This window comes from Coregonus lavaretus (assembly GCF_964263955.1).
Source record: "Coregonus lavaretus genome assembly, chromosome: 3".
NCBI classification, from domain to species: domain Eukaryota; kingdom Metazoa; phylum Chordata; class Actinopteri; order Salmoniformes; family Salmonidae; genus Coregonus; species Coregonus lavaretus.
The window spans coordinates 48,010,767-48,028,395 of NC_139990.1; the positions used below are offsets into that span (position 1 = coordinate 48,010,767).

Genomic DNA, 17,629 nt, shown 5'->3' on the forward strand with positions numbered 1-17,629 from the left:
TCAGGGTTAGATTCTCACGGGGGACCAGTACAAAATTGATGCGCTCACTACTATCAATTGCTCTGGATAAGAGTGTCTGCTAAAATGGAAAATGAATGAATAGACCATTTCAGTTTTCACATACAAATAAGTTGCATTTGCAAAGTATTTCAAGAAACTGGAATACAAAGTTCAAGAAAATATTTGTATATTCCAAAGTATTATCAGATGAACTGTTTTGTACAGATAATTATCCGACTCAAGTTACAAATGCTGGTAACACTAAAATATATTTAGTTTAAATGTTTTCACAAAAGTAGTGCACAGGGCCTTACTAGTCTTACTAGTCCTCCATTAGCAGACCAATATAGGCTGTGTGTGCAATTCAAAACAGTGAATCTGGAAAATCTGTATAAAGGCAGTGTGGCGGTTAGTATGGTAGAACCTTGTTTTGTGAATTTAAGTGATCAGCACTGACAGCTTATGGATGTCGCACACAACTCAGCTGACTTGCGTCCAAGTGTGCATGTTGAAAATATGACATCATGCTTTATAGCTGTCAGGAATCCTCCCACTATGTGAAAATAATGTTCACCATCTGAGTTATCAGAATCTATAATCTGGAGTAAAACATGGCCCAGAGGCATCTAGTCTGATTGAAGACAGTTCCCTTTTCTTTCTCATTCTCTCATTCTCTCCATCTCTCCGTCTGTCCCACTCCCCTCCCTCCCCATCTCTGGTTCATATCATAAATCATAGGGCCTGGCCCTGGGGAAGGGCATCCTACAGCTTTACGGGACCATGCTGCGTTCACTCATCTCCCTTTTATTCATTCAACACTCTGGGTCTATCCAAAGACAGCCCTTACAGCATCCTCAGAGACAGCCCCTCACAGCATCCTCAGAGACAGCCCCTCACAGCATCCTCAGAGACAGCCCTTACAGCATCCTCAGAGACAGCCCTTACAGCAGCCTCAGAGACAGCCCCTCACAGCATCCTCAGAGACAGCGCCTCACAGCATCCTCAGAGACAGCCCTTACAGCAGCCTCAGAGACAGCCCCTCACAGCATCCTCAGAGACATCCCTTCACAGCATCCTCATAGACAGCCCTTCACAGAATCCTCAGAGACAGCCCTTCACAGCATCCTCAGAGACAGCACCTCACAGAATCCTCAGAGAGCACCTCACAACATCCTTAGAGACAGCCCTTACAGCAGCCTCAGAGACAGCCCCTCACAGCATCCTTAGAGACAGTCCTTCACAGCATCCTAAGAGACAGCCGCTCACAGCATCCTCAGAGACAGCCCCTAACAGCATCCTCAGAGACAGCCCCTTACAGCAGCCTCAGAGACAGTACATTATAACACATACTGTATATAGGTCTAAATCATAGCCTAATCGTATTGCAGGACATGTCTCATTCAATAGCTAAGCATCCTCTAAAGTAAATAGACCGGTAGCCTATTTAAAATATTTTACAATATGGGTAGAATATAGTAGCCTATTGCTGTGAGATAGGAGCGTGACATCATAGCCTATTCAATCTCAGAGCCTATACCAAGACAGGATAGGAGCGTGACATCATAGCCTATTTAATCTCAGAGCCTAGACCAAGACAGGATAGGAGAGTGACATCATAGCCTATTTAATCTCAGAGCCTATACCAAGTTAGGTATATTGTTGAACAACAATTTGTCTTTTGCATAGCAGTGTGGGCTGTAGCTTTTATTTTTAAATGGTTCGAATAGACAATCAATCTTTCAGAACGCGGCCAGTGTTCGGCACTCCCTATAGGCAGCGTGCATTTCTTTTTTTGAAAAAGTCACTGCAAAAGATTAAAACATTTTTAAAACATGAGGCCCCTGGATTGTCTGTCATGAATCAATAACTTACAGTTTTTTTTGATTGCTTAAGCACGATTTTCAAAACAGGGCCCGTGTTTTCAAAACACTACACACAATTAGCACAACCACACACCCAATTAGCAAAACACTACAGATCCTTTGCAAAATTAAACACTCTTGTAAAAACTATACACTTCTTTTTAAAAACCACACTTTGTTACCATATGAAACACACACGTTTCACATTACTATACTCTGTTTGCACGAGTTACACTCTGCTGTGATAAACCTAAAACACTTTTAGCACTTCTACTTCCCTATGATTAGAGTAGGCTACTCTCAACAAAGTACAAATATAATGTAAATTCACCAAACACTACACAAGACCAATGTTGCAGACTGAAGAAACTCATTTATTTCTCAACACGCCCAAAATGTTGACATGGAGATTCATAATACTGTAACCAAACGTCACTTTACGTATTGTAAGTTCAAAATTTTTTTTTAAAAATAACTAGACATTGTCTCTTCGCCTAGCTGGATCTGGCCAGAGAATTTCATCAACATCGCAGGCAATGTTGTCATTAGCAAGACACCTTGGAAAGAAACGTCTTGAATGACGAATCCATCCTTGCATTGCTGCTACCTCCATCTGGTCACAGGCCTCCTCCATGGCTTGGATGAGGGGTACCTCAGCCTGGAGACGGAGATCATATACCTTCCACCGCCATGCCGAGAAAAACTCTTCTATAGGGTTGAGGAATGGAGAGTATGGTGGAAGATATAGGACGGTGAAATGTGGATGTTGCTGAAACCAGTTCTGAACCAGAGCAGAGCGGTGGATTGTCCCAGACAACAATGTATTGCATATGATCGATTTGATTTGCTGCTGTTATGTTGTGCAATTGGTCCAAGAATGTAAGTATGAGTGCTGTGTTGTAAGGGCCCATATGGCCATGGCGGTGGAGGACCCCATTCTGTGTAATGGCTGCACAGAGTGTTATATTACCCCCACGTTGCCCTGGGACATTGACTATAGCCCTGTGGCCAATGATGTTTCTTCCCCTCCTTCGTGTTCTCGTCAGGTTGAACCCAGCCTCATCTACGTAAATGAACTCATGCTGGATCTCCTCTCCATCCATTCGTAAAACTCTCTGAAAAACAGTGTCAGGCAAAATTGTGTAGTTCAGTGTAGATCTAGTATACATATTACAGTACAGTAAAAGATTATGAGACAGTATGCAAAGATCACACTGCTAAAGTGAATACATACCTCTGCATAATCATGCCGCAGTCGTTTCACCCTTTCGGAATTGCGCTCGAAAGGCACTCGATAAATTTGCTTCATTTGAATATGTTTTTTTTTTAGGATGCGTGCCAGTGTTGATGTTGAGACCTGATGGATATCGTTGAAAATGGCGTGGTTATTGACAATGTTAGCTTGGAGCTGCTTGAGTGTTATAGCATTGTTGGCCAAAACCATGTTTACTATCTCCCTCTCTTGCTGTTCTGTGAACATAGGAGGCCTTCCCCCTTGTCGTCCCTGACCCTCAATCCTATGTAGAAAAAAAAACAGTATACAATAGTACAGTAATTTCACAGGAAAAGGTAACAGAAGTGCTGATAGTGCATAGAATATAGTACTGTAAGCAGTTACTGAAACCGTGCAGATGTTTTTGATATGATGATATTTTTACAATACCTATTTTCCAGTCGAAATGTTCTCATCACACTTGCCACTGTATATCGGCTTAGATTTGGCTGTACTCGCAGTCCAGCCTCCCTCAGCGTCAGGCCGTGGTTGACAATGTGGTCAACCAGTGTTGCGCGGATCTCATTTGTCAGATTCGGTCCTCTTTGAGCACCTTCTTGTCTTCCTCTTCGTCTTCCTCTTCCTCTTCCTCCCCTTCCTCCTCCTCCTCGTCTTACTCTTTCTCTGACTCTTTCCATTGTGCTTGAAGACCGATGAACTCACCTGCTGCTTTTTATAGTGCTTATACACCTGATTGGTGTGTCTACAATTAAGCAAACGAGTGTTTGCACACCTGATGACTGTGTTGAACCAATTGGTTGGACGGTGTGGTAATTTGACAGTCAGTGCTTTGGTATTGCAAGGACGTGACTTCATGATAGATTTTTGTGTGTAATGTATGTTAAGTGTGTTTAGTGTTTTGCAAATCACTGTGTGTAGAGTTTTGCAACAAGTGTAAGGTTGACAATGTGCTTATAGTTGTGCAAATATGGGCTGATGTTTTGCTTCTTGAGTGTAAGGTTTTGCTAATAGTGTACTACTTTTAATTTTAGTATGTAAGCAATCCAAAAAAACTGTAATTATTGCATGGAATTAAGTCAAAATGGCAACATTTTCAGATGAGATGTGACAAAAGCTGGTAGAATACTGTATTCAGCTTTCGCAATGTTAATGAGTCTCTGGAAGAACTGATTGTTGGCTTTTACAATTCCACTGAAAGACATGAAGTTCAGTGTGCCTGCCAAAAACCTTGAGCCCTTTATCAGCAGTTCTTGGTGATCTGTTCTTTAACTTGACTTTTCATTCATGAAAAGCAGACAGGTTTGTTCCAGTTTGACTCAAAGAAGTTGAGGACACATGCTGCAACAGATACCTCTAAACCCCTGTGCAGTTTTTGTCTTTTAGGTAAGGGGTGTATAAAGGGTACAAATACAGGTGTCGTGATGAAGGTAGTATTTACAACAAGACTGAAAACATGTCAAGGAGTGCTTTCATAGTCATGATGATGAACAAGGCAGAAGAAGTATACCCCTACACTCCCACCCACATACTCTCTCTTCCACAAAGACAATTCCTCATAGCTAAAAATTATTGTAGACCTCCACAAGTCTGGTTCATCCTTGGGAGCAATTTCCAAACACCTGAAGGTACCACGTTCATCTGTACAAACAATAGTACGCAAGTATAAACACCATGGGACCACGCAGCCATCATACCGCTCAGGAAGGAGACGTATTCTGTCTCCTAGAGAGGAACGTACTTTGGTACGAAAAGTGCAAATCAATCCCAGAACAACAGCAAAGGACCTTGTGAAGATACTGGAGGAAACAGGTACAAAAGTATCTATATCCACAGTAAAACGAGTCCTATATCGACATAACCTGAAAGGCCGCTCTACAAGGAAGAAGCCACTGTTCCAAAACCGCCATAAAAAAGCCAGACTACGGTTAGCAACTGCACATGGGGACAAAGATCGTACTTTTTGGAGAAATGTCCTCTGAATTGATGAAACAAAAATAGAACTGTTTGGCCATAATGACCATCGTTATATTTGGAGGAAAAAGGGGGTTGCTTGCAAGCCGAAGAACACCATCCCAACCGTGAAGCATGGAGGTGGCAGCATCATGCTGTGGGGGTGATTTGCTGCAAGAGGGACTGGTGCAATTCACAAAATAGATGGCATCATGAGGAACGAAAATTATGTGGATATATTGAAGCAACATCTCAAGACATCAGTCAGGAAGTTAACGTTTGGTTGCAAATGGGTCTTCCAAATGAACAATGACCCCAAGCATACTTCCAAAGTTAATCCACGGTGCCTGCTCTCTCGATGGGAGGAACAGAGACCTCTATGGTAGGATATCAAGCCAAGCTGCAGCTCAGTAGCCTTGCTCTCCTGCCTACTCTTTTTTACTCAGCAAGATGTTATGCCAATGCTTAATATCCGTTGAACGTTTGCCAAAGCAAAGCATAAAACACAAGAATCATTAATGTTGCCAAGCGAAAGAAAGGGTAGTACATTTTAATTTAGATGCACTTTAAAGGGCAGCTCCACCACATTTCAACTTCATTTTCAGTATTTCCAGCACCGTACCATTGTCAACACATGTGAAAACAGCACATGCCTAAGTTTTGTAGAAAAAAAATATCAAGTTAAAACGTTCTACCCGATGACATCATCAAAAGTTTTAATTTTTTTTTTAAACTTATAATCTTACCCAGTGATGTCACAGAGAAGCATTTCTTAGGAGCTTTCTTCTGAACCTTTTAACCACAGATCATGGAAATGCGTCGTTTTCACAAATATAGACAGTTGTTTGGGCTGGAGATGAAATGTGAGGTTGGAAAGTGGCAAAATTGCCCTTTCCCAGGTATTCCTTAAAGAGGTGGGGTTTCAAATGTCTCCGGAAGGTGGTGAGTGACTCCGCTGTCCTGGCGTCGTGAGGGAGCTTGTTCCACCATTGGGGTGCCAGAGCAGCGAACAGTTTTGACTGGGCTGAGCGGGAACTATGCTTCCGCAGAGGAAGGGGAGCCAGCAGGCCAGAGGTGGATGAACACAATGCCCTCGTTTGGATGTAGGGACTGATCAGAGCCTGAAGGTACAGAGGTGCCGATCCCCTCACAGCTCCATAGGCAAGCACCATGGTCTTGTAACAGATGCGAGCTTCAACTGGAAGCCAGTGGAGTGTGCGGAGGAGCGGGGTGACGTGAGAGAACTTGGGAAGGTTGAACACCAGACGGGCTGCGGCATTCTGGATGAGTTGTAGGGGTTTAATGGCACAGGCAGGGAGCCCAGCCAACAGCGAGTTGCAGTAATCTAGACGGGAGATGACAAGTGCCTGGATTAGGACCTGTGCCGCTTCCTGTGTAAGGCAGGGTCGTACTCTCCGAATGTTGTAGAGCATGAACCTGCAGGATCGGGTCACCGCCTTGATGTTAGCGGAGAACGACAGGGTGTTGTCCAGGGTCACGCCAAGGCTCTTCGCACTCTGGGAGGAGGACACAATGGAGTTGTCAACCGTGATGGCGAGATCATGGAACACAGTCTCACCATTTTTGCCATGTCAAATCTAACATTATCCTCCCCCCCCCCCTGTTGCCCCAGACTGCCCAGCAGACGTGTACATTGTTCTGGACACCTCAGAGAGTGTGGCGCTGAGAGCCAAGCCCTACGGCTCCTTTGTTGAACAGATCAAGCAGTTTGCCCTGGACTTTGTGGACCAGCTCAACACTAGGTGTGTACCACCTCCATACTGACTACATGACTGGTATTCATAAAAATATTATGTGGTTAACATTGGGTGTTTTCAGGTCCCTTCAAAGAATTCATGACAATTAGCAAATAAAAGGTAAGTTATGCTACATAGTAATGATTATGGCTAGCTTGCCAAGAGAAATAAAGTGCAGCGTTAGCTACAAGGCTTCTGGGAAACTCGCACCTGACCATTTATTCACCCCTGAAACTGTAACGCAGACCAAACAATATCAATCCTCCTACAGAGGCTTCCATTGGCAAACATCCTGTTTCATTCCATAAACCACTCTCTGTGATCATTATAAAAAATAGTCATATTGTACCAGTAAATTCACCACACACTCAGACCCACCCTGATAAACTGCACACAGAATGACCATTGATAACTGCTCTGGGCAACAGTGTTCTCCTGACAATGTGTTGTTAACGATCATCTCAGGAGGTCTGCCTCACTACATGCAGTCTTATGAACATGTTGTGTGTTGACCTCTGTGTGAACTGTGGTTCTACAGTGATGAATCGGGGCTGAGAGGTAGTGTATGAGAACAGCTCCTCTCCTTATATGGTTGCTCAGGGTTGCGTTAATACTCAGCTCTTGGACAGACAGCACAGACCCTCAGGTTGTTAGGAACACCATCAGCTCCATAGTGTCTACCATGGTGAGTACACCATCGTCACATAGTTACCATCATACAAGCGGACATTTTGAAACCAAGGCCCTGTACCTAAATGTAATTTACTGTAGGCCATTTTTATTTTGCCCAAACAGATTATTCTAATCAAATGTCTGTCTCTTCTTTTATGGATCTGTAGTACAAGGATTCTGAATCTTTGGTGAGGTTTTTCTTCAGTCTTTCTGATACATCTGCTAAATATGTGTATGTGACCAATAAAATGTGATTTGATTTGTGATCTCATTTATGAACAGTGATTATAACTGGGGTTGATTTATGTTTATTGTTCCTTTTCAGTGCTGTTCGTTTGAGTGCAAGGTAAGCCTGATCACATTGTTGTCATTTTTCAACATGGTCTCGCAGAAAACGTCATTACAGATTGTTTGTCTTGATTAATCTGATCTCAGTACAGTCTTAATATGGGGTCCAGTGGATTCAGAAGTCTTTCTCATCAATGTTCTTTGTTTCACAGGCTCCTCCGGGATCTCAAGGCCCTGCTGGTGCTGGAGGGGACGCGGTAGGGTGCTCTCTGTTTTCCTTTTAGTTAAAACATCACATTTTTACATTTGAGTCATTTAGCAGACGCTCTTATCCAGAGCGACTTACAGGAGCAATTAGGGTTAAGTGCCTTGCTCAAGGGCAAATCGACAGATTTTTCACCTAGTCGGCTCGGGGATTCAAACCAACATCCTTGCGGTTACTGGCCCAACGCTCTTAACCGCTAGACTATCTGCTGCCCACCTCAGCTATAGGTAAAAATAGTTGAAAATGCCCATCTTTGGGCTGCGTAGAGAAGGGGCCTGAGGAACGTTAATCAGACCCTGGTGATAAGGGGATTGTTTGGCTCACACACTGTAACAGTTCATATACAGTAATGATTCACAATGTAAACACAGGGGTCCCTGAGTGTGTGTGTGTGTGTGTGTGTGTGTGTGTGTGTGTGTGAGTGTTAGCGTGTGTGTGTGTGTGTGTGTGTGTGTGTGTGTGTGTGTGTGTGTGTGTGTGTGTGTGTGTGTGTGTGTGTGTGTGTGTGTGTGTGTGTGTGTGTGTGTTTGTATGTGTTTCCTGTCATTTGTTGACACTGAAAAGCACATGTTACTGCATATGTGCCAGACATTTATAACCACACAGTGTAACAAGGTAAATATCAGGACAGTGAAAGAATGAGTGAAACAGAAAGTATTGATACTGGTTTGAAACCAGATTGATTGAAATAAAGAGAAAATGAATAAATAATATATATATATTTCAAGCCAGTCATCTACAGTATCATGGGATGTTTTCCGTGCCAGAATAAGATCGTACAAGGACTGAGAGTCCTATTTAACACACACACACAAACACTCACACACAAACACACACATACATACACACACACACACACACACACACACACACACACACACACACACACACACACACACACACACACACACACACACACACCAGAAAGAGACACCCAAGACTGGATTGCTTCATCGGACCTACAGTAAATACAACAGGGTATTGCTGTGATGTCATTACCCCATTAATCGTCTGTGGGGACACTTTTAGGTTGGAGGGATGCAGCTGGCATGGCATGTGATTTTACTATCAGGGCAAAGAGACGTGTTTCACTCTCTGATGTACATGTGAGAAAGAGAAAATAAAGTGTGTGTGTGTGTGTGTGTGTGTGTGTGTGGGAGAGGCATGCATGACTGTGTATCAGAGAGAGAGAGAGAGAGAGATAGAGAGAGAGATAGAGAGAGAGAGAGAGAGAGAGAGAGAGAGAGAGAGAGAGAGAGAGAGAGAGAGAGAGAGAGAGAGTAAGACAAAGTGAAAGACTGAGGCTGGATTCAATAGTGTATTACCTACAGATTATCCAGAGCTGCCCCTACTGTGGTCTGGATTCAATAGTGTATTACCTACATATGATCCAGAGCTGCCCCTACTGTGGTCTGGATTCAATAGGGTATTACCTACAGATGATCCAGAGCTGCCCCTACTGTGGTCTGGATTCAATAGGGTATTACCTACAGATGATCCAGAGCTGCCCCTACTGTGGTCTGGATTCAAACCAAATGTTTTAAGGACGGGAGTGGCTTTGCACCAATATCCAATGGAATGTTAATGAGATGACAATCTTTGCGTTACCAGGACCGTGTTCCATGGGGTGCAGCATTACGGAACATTCAGATAGAAATATATTGCATAGAAAAGTTATGCTTCTATGTCATGCGGAATAGGGAATCATGTCCGCTCTATAACATACATTTCTATGTGCGATCAGAGTGTTCTCAATAGCGTGCCCCCAGGCCCATGTTTACCTGATGGGGACTAATGACTGGCCTTCTCTGTGTCTGATCTAAACATGGCATCCAGATAGCCTGCCAAGCCCACTGCTAGTCAACACTGCTCTTGTGTGGTCCAGCCAAAACATGCATTAAATAGCAGAGGAGGTAGTAGAACTGAATAGGGCTTAGTATGATTGATTCTATTGTACAGGATTGTGTTCTGTGCACAACTTCTGGGAGTCTGGCAAATCTGAGACTTTCTTCTCTGTCTCAATGGGAATTTCGGGCCAAAGGGTGTAAATCATCTGAGTTATTTCAAGTTTCAAGTTTTTAATGTCACATGCACAAGTACAGTGAAATGCCTTTCTTGCTAAATCAAAACCCAACAATGCAATAATCAATAACAATGTAATACTAGAAAAAAAACACACACGAGAAATAAGAAGAAATATGAAGAACATAATAAGTAAGTAAGTAAGCATACTATATACAGGGTCAGTTCCAATACCATATTTACAATATGCATGGATACTGGAGGGATGGAGGTAGATATGTATAGGGGTAAGGTGAAAAGGCAACAGGATATAAGAGTGGGTGAGTGTGCGTGTGTGCAGAGTCAGTATAAATGTATGCGCATATTACGTGTGAGTGAGAAGATGATGGAGTGAGCGTGTGTGTGTGTGTGTGTTGGAGTGACAGTGTGTGTGTGTGTGTGTGTGTGTGTGTGTGTGTGTGTGTGTGTGTGTTGGAGTGACAGTGTGTGTGACTGTGTAGGCCCCTGTGAGTCTGCATAGAGACAATGCACAAATAAAAATAAAAGGTCAATAAAGATACAAGGTTAACTCAGATAGTCCGTGTAGCTATTTTGTTAGCTATTTATCAATCTTATTGCTTGGGGATAGAAGCTGCCTGTAGCACAACACAGTTTATACATACTGCTTCACTCAGATTCTGCTTCAGAATGACTAACACCGGAAGAGGTTCACTGATGACAATGAGAAATAGATTAAACATATTATTCTTGTTTTCGGGGAACTCCAGGACGTCAAGGGGTTGCCGGGAGACCCGGAAGTTTGGGAGCAAAGGTAATATATGACACATTACAGAACATGAGCTTGTCTGTCTGCTGATTGTAGACAGTGGATGCATTATGCTTTGTAGCCTGTTTGATGCTACAGATGATGGCTACAGATGATGGCTACAGATGATGGCTACAGATAATTGCTACAGATGAGGCTACAGATGATGGCTACAGTCAATGTAGAAATGCTCACCATGTGGATCATATCTTTGTCATCCAGGGGACATCAGGTGACCAGGGACCCCCAGGACACAGAGGAGAGAAGGTCAGAGTGATTATTTATCTAAAATAAAAGTAAATACCACTTTGAATGTTTTTGATTATTCATAACATTGGTTAGCTATAATATAATCTTGCCTGCCCGAATGTACAGCTTTGGCGTAAATGCAATATTCAGAGACATAATTGTCTGGCTGTACAAGGTTAGCTAATGCATTGTTCCATGTGCATTCACTTAACTGTATTGAAATATGCCTAACGCCATGATTTTAGATGTCCAGATCTGTATGAAGTGCTTATGTTCCCAGTGTTTCCAACACCATGATTTTAGATGTCCAGATCTGTATGAAGTGCTTATGTTCCCAGTGTTTCCAACACCATGATTTTAGATGTCCAGATCCGTATGAAGTGCTTATGTTCCCAGTGTTTCCAACACCATGATTTTAGATGTCCGGATCCATATTAAGTGGTTACGTTCCCAATGTTTCCAACACCATGATTTTAGATGTCCGGATCCGTATTTAGTGCTTAGACGCTAAACTCTGATGTTCGTCACTCTCTTTCTCTACAGGGTGACCATGGTCCTACTGGTGACAGAGTAAGCTCTCATCGATCTTGTGGAGAGTAATAATGATTATAATAGTGTTTATAAACCATGTACACTACCGGTCAAAGTTTTAGAACGCCTACTCATTCAAAGGGTTTTCTTTATTTTTACTATTTTCTACATGGTAGAATAATAGTGAAGACATCAAAACTATGAAATAACACATATGGAATCATGTAGTAACTAAAAAAGTGTTAAGCAAATCAAAATATATTTAATATTTGAGATTCTTCAAATAGCCACCCTTTGCCTTGATGACAGCTTTGCACACTCTTGGCACACTATAGTCACCTGGAATGCATTTCAATTAACAGGTGTGCCTTCTTCAAAGTTAATTTGTAAATGTCTTTCCTTCTTAATGCGTTTGAGCCAATCAGTTGTGTTGTGACAAGGTGTTCTTGAAGTTTCTTCAAGTGCAGTCGCAAAAACCATCAAGCGCTATGATGAAACTGGCTCTCATGAGGACCGCCACAGGAAAGGAAGACCCAGAGTTACCGCTGCTGCAGAGGATAAGTTCATTAGAGTTACCAGCCTCAGAAATTGCAGCCCAAATAAATGCTTCACAGAGTTCAAGTAACAGACACATCTCAACATCAACTGTTCAGAAGAGACTGTGTGAATCAGGCCTTCATGGTCGAATTGCTGCAAAGAAACCACTACTAAAGGACACAAATAAGAAGAAGAGACCTGCTTGGGCCAAGAAACACGAGCAATGGACATCAGACCGGTGGAAATGTGTCCTTTGGTCTGGTGTCCAAATTTGATATTTTTGGATCCAACCGCCGTGTCTTTGTGAAACGCGGTGTGGGTGAACGGATGATCTCTGCATGTGTATTTCCCACCATAAATCATGGAGGAGGAGGTGTTATGGTGTGGAGGTGCTTTGCTGGTGACACTGTGATTTATTCAAGGCACACTTAACCAGCATGGCTACCACAACATTCTGCAGCGATACACCATCCCATCTGGTTTGGGCTTAGTGGGACTATCATTTATTTTTCAACAGGACAATGACACAAAACACCTCCAGGCTGTGTAAGGGCTATTTTACCAAGAAGGAGAGTGATGGAGTGCTGCATTAGATGACCTGGCCTCCACAATCCCCCGACCTCAACCAAATTGAGATGGTTTGGGATGAGTCGGACCACAGAGTGAAGGAAAAGCAGCCAACAAGTGATCAGCATATGTGGGAACTGCTTCAAGACTGTTGGAAAAGCATTCCAGGTGAAGCTGGTTGAGATAATGCCAAGGGTGTGCAAAGCTGTCATCAAGGCAAAGGGTGGCTATTTGAATAATCTCAAATATAAAATATATTTTGATTTGTTTAACACTTTTTTGGTTGCTACATGATTCCATATGTGTTATTTCATAGTTTTGATGTCTTCACTATTATTCTACAATGTAGAAAATAGTAAAAATAAAGAAAACCCCTTGAATGAGTAGGTGTTCTAAACCTTTTGACCGGTAGTGTAGTACGTGAGTATATATTGTAAACAAAGAATATATCACATCAAATCATCCAACAGCCATAGGTTCAGCTGTCAAACTTTATTTTGCTCACCCTACAGGGTCCAAGAGGACCATCTGGACAAAAGGTATGTTTTTTTATTTGATGCATCATTAATTAATTTATTTATTCATTCATGTATCCATCCATCCATTCAGTCATGCACATGGTCACATACTCACCAATTTAACCAATTGCAGTGGTGGGAATTAAAGTAATGTGACCAATGTGTTTCTGTGTCCTAGGGAGAGAAAGGAGCGGATGGAGTGGGCGGGAAAGACGGCTTTGTGGTTTGTTTGTCTTCTAGCTCTTCTTTAACACACGGCCCCCGCATTATTAAACATTTAACAAGGGTTTCACTCTGTAAACTTACAAACAGCAGCAAAACACGGCAATCAAGGCCTCATAAAGTGTGTGACCAATTAAAAAGGGATTCAGGCTTCGCCCTCACGGGTCTCCTTTTATATACACTCATTTTCCAGAATTATTAGAGGGGTTGAGACGAAAACAAGATGAGAATGAAATACAGGTGAATGATGGCTCAGCCCATGCTGAAGGCTGTTAGTGTTATGTAACACCTGTATCTTCTTCCATAGGTTATGGACCTATTACAGTTGAAGTCGGAAGTTTACGTACATGTTTGCCAAATACATTTAAACTCAGTTTTTCACAATTCCTGACATTTAATCCTAGTAAACATTCCCTGTCTTAGGTCAGTTAGGATCACCACTTTATTTTAAGAATGTGAAATGTCAGAATAATAGTAGAGAGAATGATTTATGTCACAGACGTTGAAGGACGGGTCAGACCAAGGCGCAGCGTGAAATGCATACATGTTTATTATAAAAATAAACACACGAACAAAAACAACAAAACAACGTAACGTGAAGTCCTCAGGCTAAACACAATACAAGCCTATACACGGAACAAGATCCCACAACTAATGAGTGCCATCAGGCTACTTAAGTATGATCCCCAATCAGAGACGACGCGCGACAGCTGCCTCTGATTGGGAATCACACATAGAAACACACAACCTAGACTGAGAACATAGAAAATACAACATAGAACTCCACACCCTGACTCAACATACTAGAGTCCCATAGGTCAGGGCGTGACATTACCCCCCCACCCCCCCAAAGGTGCGGACTCCGACCGCACCAACCTACAGTGGGGAGAACAAGTATTTGATACACTGCCGATTTTGCAGGTTTTCCTACTTACAAAGCATGTAGAGGTCTGTAATTTTTATCATAGGTACACTTCAACTGTGAGAGACTTTTTGCATGACATAAGTATTTGATCACCTACCAACCAGTAAGAATTCTGGCTCTCACAGACTGTCAAGGGGTGCTGAAGGTGGGTGTGGTGCATGGATCAAGCGCAGGACGCAGAAGCTCAGTCCAAAAGACTTTAGTGCAATATTCACGTAGAAAATAAGCACAATAAGCCCGAAGGCGAAATAACGGCGCACACAGGCGTCAAACAAACGGCGCACTAACATGTGCGAAAAACCTCTCCAAAACACTGGAGGGAAGTACGTAGCTCCAACACAAAACAGAAGAGCAATCACACACAAAGACAAACACACACAACGAGAACTAAATAGGACACTAACGAGGACTAACAAGACACAGGTGTACAACATCAAGACAAAACCAAACGAACATGAAACATAGATCGGTGGCAGCTAGTACTCCGGGGACGACGACCGCCGAAGCCTGCCCGAACCAGGAGGAGGAGCAGCCTCGGCCGAAACCGTGACAGTACCCCCCCCCCCCCCTTGACGCGCGGCTCCAGCCGTGCGCCGACCCCGGCCTCGGGGACGACCAGGAGGACGCGGAGCAGGGCGCGCGGGATGGTCCCGGTGGAACTCCGACAGGAGAGATGGGTCTAAGATGTCCCTCCGCGGCACCCAGCACCGCTCCTCCGGGCCGTACCCCTCCCACTCCACGAGATACTGGAGACCCCCCATCCGGCGTCTTGAGTCCAAGATGGACCGAACGGTGTACGCCGGAGCCCCCTCGATGTCCAGTGGGGGCGGAGGAGTCTCCCCTATCTCATTGTCCTGGAGTGGACCAGCTACCACCAGCCTGAGAAGAGACACATGGAACGAGGGGTTAATATTCTTATACTCAACAGGTATATGTAACCTATAACACACCTCGTTCAATCTTCTCAGGACTTTAAAGGGCCCCACAAACCGCCGACCCAGCTTCCGGCAGGGCAGGCGGAGGGGTAGGTTTCTGGTAGAGAGCCAGACTCGATCTCCGGGTGCGTACACCGGCCCCTCACTGCGGTGGAGATCGGCGCTTGCCTTGTGACGAAGGACGGCCCGCTGCAGGTGGACGTGGGCAGCGTTCCACGTCTCTTCCGAGCGCCTCATCCAATCATCCACCACAGGGGCCTCGATCTGGCTCTGCTGCCAAGGTGCCAGAACCGGCTGGTAACCTAACACACATTGGAAGGGGGTTAGGTTGGTAGAGGAGTGGCGGAGAGAGTTCTGGGCCATCTCGGCCCAGGGAATGTACCGTGCCCACTCCTCCGGCCGGCCCTGGCAATACGACCTCAGAAACCTACCCACATCCTGGTTGACACGTTCTACCTGCCCGTTACTCTCCGGGTGGTACCCTGAGGTAAGGCTAACCGAGACCCCCAAACGCTCCATGAACGCTCTCCAAACACGGGAGGTAAACTGGGGGCCTCGATCAGACACTATATCCTCGGGTACCCCGTAATGCCGGAAGACGTGGGTAAATAGGGCCTCAGCGGTCTGTAGGGCAGTAGGAAGACCCGACATAGGGAGAAGACGACAGGCCTTAGAGAACCGGTCCACAACGACCAGGATGGTGGTATTCCCCTGAGAGAGGGGAAGGTCTGTCACAAAATCCACCGAGAGGTGGGACCATGGTCGTTGTGGAACGGGCAGGGGTTGTAACTTACCCCTGGGCAGATGTCGGGGCGCCTTACACTGGGCGCACACCGAGCAGGAGGAGACATAAACCCTCACATCCCTAGCCAAAGTGGGCCACCAGTATTTAGTGCTAAGGCAATGCACTGTCCGGCCAATACCCGGATGTCCAGAGGAGGGTGACGTGTGAGCCCAGTAAATGAGTCGATCCCGAATCTCGAGCGGAACGTACTTCCGACCCTCAGGACACTGTGGAGGGCTGGGGTCGGTACGCAACGCTCGCTCGATTTCGGCATCGACCTCTCACACCACCGGTGCCACAAGGCAAGACTCCGGTAGTATGGGAGTGGGCTCAATGGACCTCTCCTCCATGTCATACCGCCGGGACAGCGCATCTGCCTTACCATTCTGGGACCCAGGGATGTACGTGATTTTAAATACGAACCTGGTGAGAAACATACTCCATCGAGCCTGGCGAGGGTTCAGTCTCCTCGCTGCCCGGATGTACTCCAGGTTCCGATGGTCAGTCAAAATGAGGAAAGGGTGTTGAGCCCCCTCAAGCCAATGCCTCCACACCTTAAGGGCTTGAACTACAGCTAACAGCTCCCTGTCCCCAACGTCATAGTTACGCTCCGCCGGGCTGAGCTTTTTTGAGTAAAAAGCACAGGGGCGGAGTTTAGGTGGCGTGCCGGACCGTTGAGAGAGAACGGCCCCTATACCAGCCTCAAACGCGTCTACCTCAACCTGAAAGGGTAATGCGGGATCCGGATGCGCCAGCACCGGAGCCGACGTAAACAGGTCCTTCAGTCTCCTAAAGGCCCTGTCCGCATCAGCTGACCACTGCAGGCGCACCGGACCCCCTTTCAGAAGGGACGTGATGGGAGCTGCCACCTGTCCAAAACCCCGGATAAACCTCCGGTAGTAATTCGCAAAGCCCAAGAACTGCTGCACCTCCTTTACAGTGGTTGGAGTTTGCCAATTACGCACAGCGGACACACGATCCACCTCCATTCTCACCCCTGACGCGGACAACCGATAACCCAAAAAGGAGACCGACTCCTGGAAAAACAGACATTTCTCTGCCTTGACATATAGGTCGTGCTCCAACAGCCTCCTCAATACACGACGCACCAGGGTTATATGCTCGGCTCGGGTAGACGAGTACACCAGAATGTCATCAATGTACACGACCACCCCTTGTCCCTGCATATCCCGGAAAATGTCATCTACGAAGGATTGGAAGACTGAGGGAGCATTCATCAACCCATATGGCATGACGAGATATTCGAAATGACCTGACGTGGTACTAAACGCTGTCTTCCATTCGTCGCCCTCCCTAATGCGCACCAAGTTATACGCGCTCCTGAGATCCAATTTTGTGAAAAACCGCGCTCCATGCAATGACTCTGTCATGGTCGCAATCAGAGGGAGTGGATAACTGTATTTCACAGTAATCTGATTGAGACCACGGTAATCAATGCACGGGCGCAACCCTCCATCTTTCTTCTTCACAAAAAAGAAACTCGAG

The 17,629-nt window shown here is 44.9% G+C and overlaps 1 pseudogene across 1 annotated transcript in view; it reads left to right on the forward strand.

Moving 5' to 3' along the window:
* The first annotated feature begins 5,355 nt into the window (after window positions 1-5,355).
* LOC311107598 (collagen alpha-1(VI) chain-like) overlaps window positions 5,356-17,629 on the forward strand; it is a 57,831-nt pseudogene continuing 45,557 nt past the window's right edge. Inside the window, exons 1-11 of the transcript in view lie at window positions 5,356-5,428; window positions 6,680-6,809; window positions 7,404-7,488; window positions 7,643-7,663; window positions 7,801-7,821; window positions 7,976-8,020; window positions 10,808-10,861; window positions 11,078-11,122; window positions 11,648-11,674; window positions 13,252-13,278; window positions 13,436-13,480. The product of the transcript in view is annotated as a collagen alpha-1(VI) chain-like (transcript). The remainder of the gene's footprint in view (window positions 5,429-6,679; window positions 6,810-7,403; window positions 7,489-7,642; window positions 7,664-7,800; window positions 7,822-7,975; window positions 8,021-10,807; window positions 10,862-11,077; window positions 11,123-11,647; window positions 11,675-13,251; window positions 13,279-13,435; window positions 13,481-17,629) is intronic.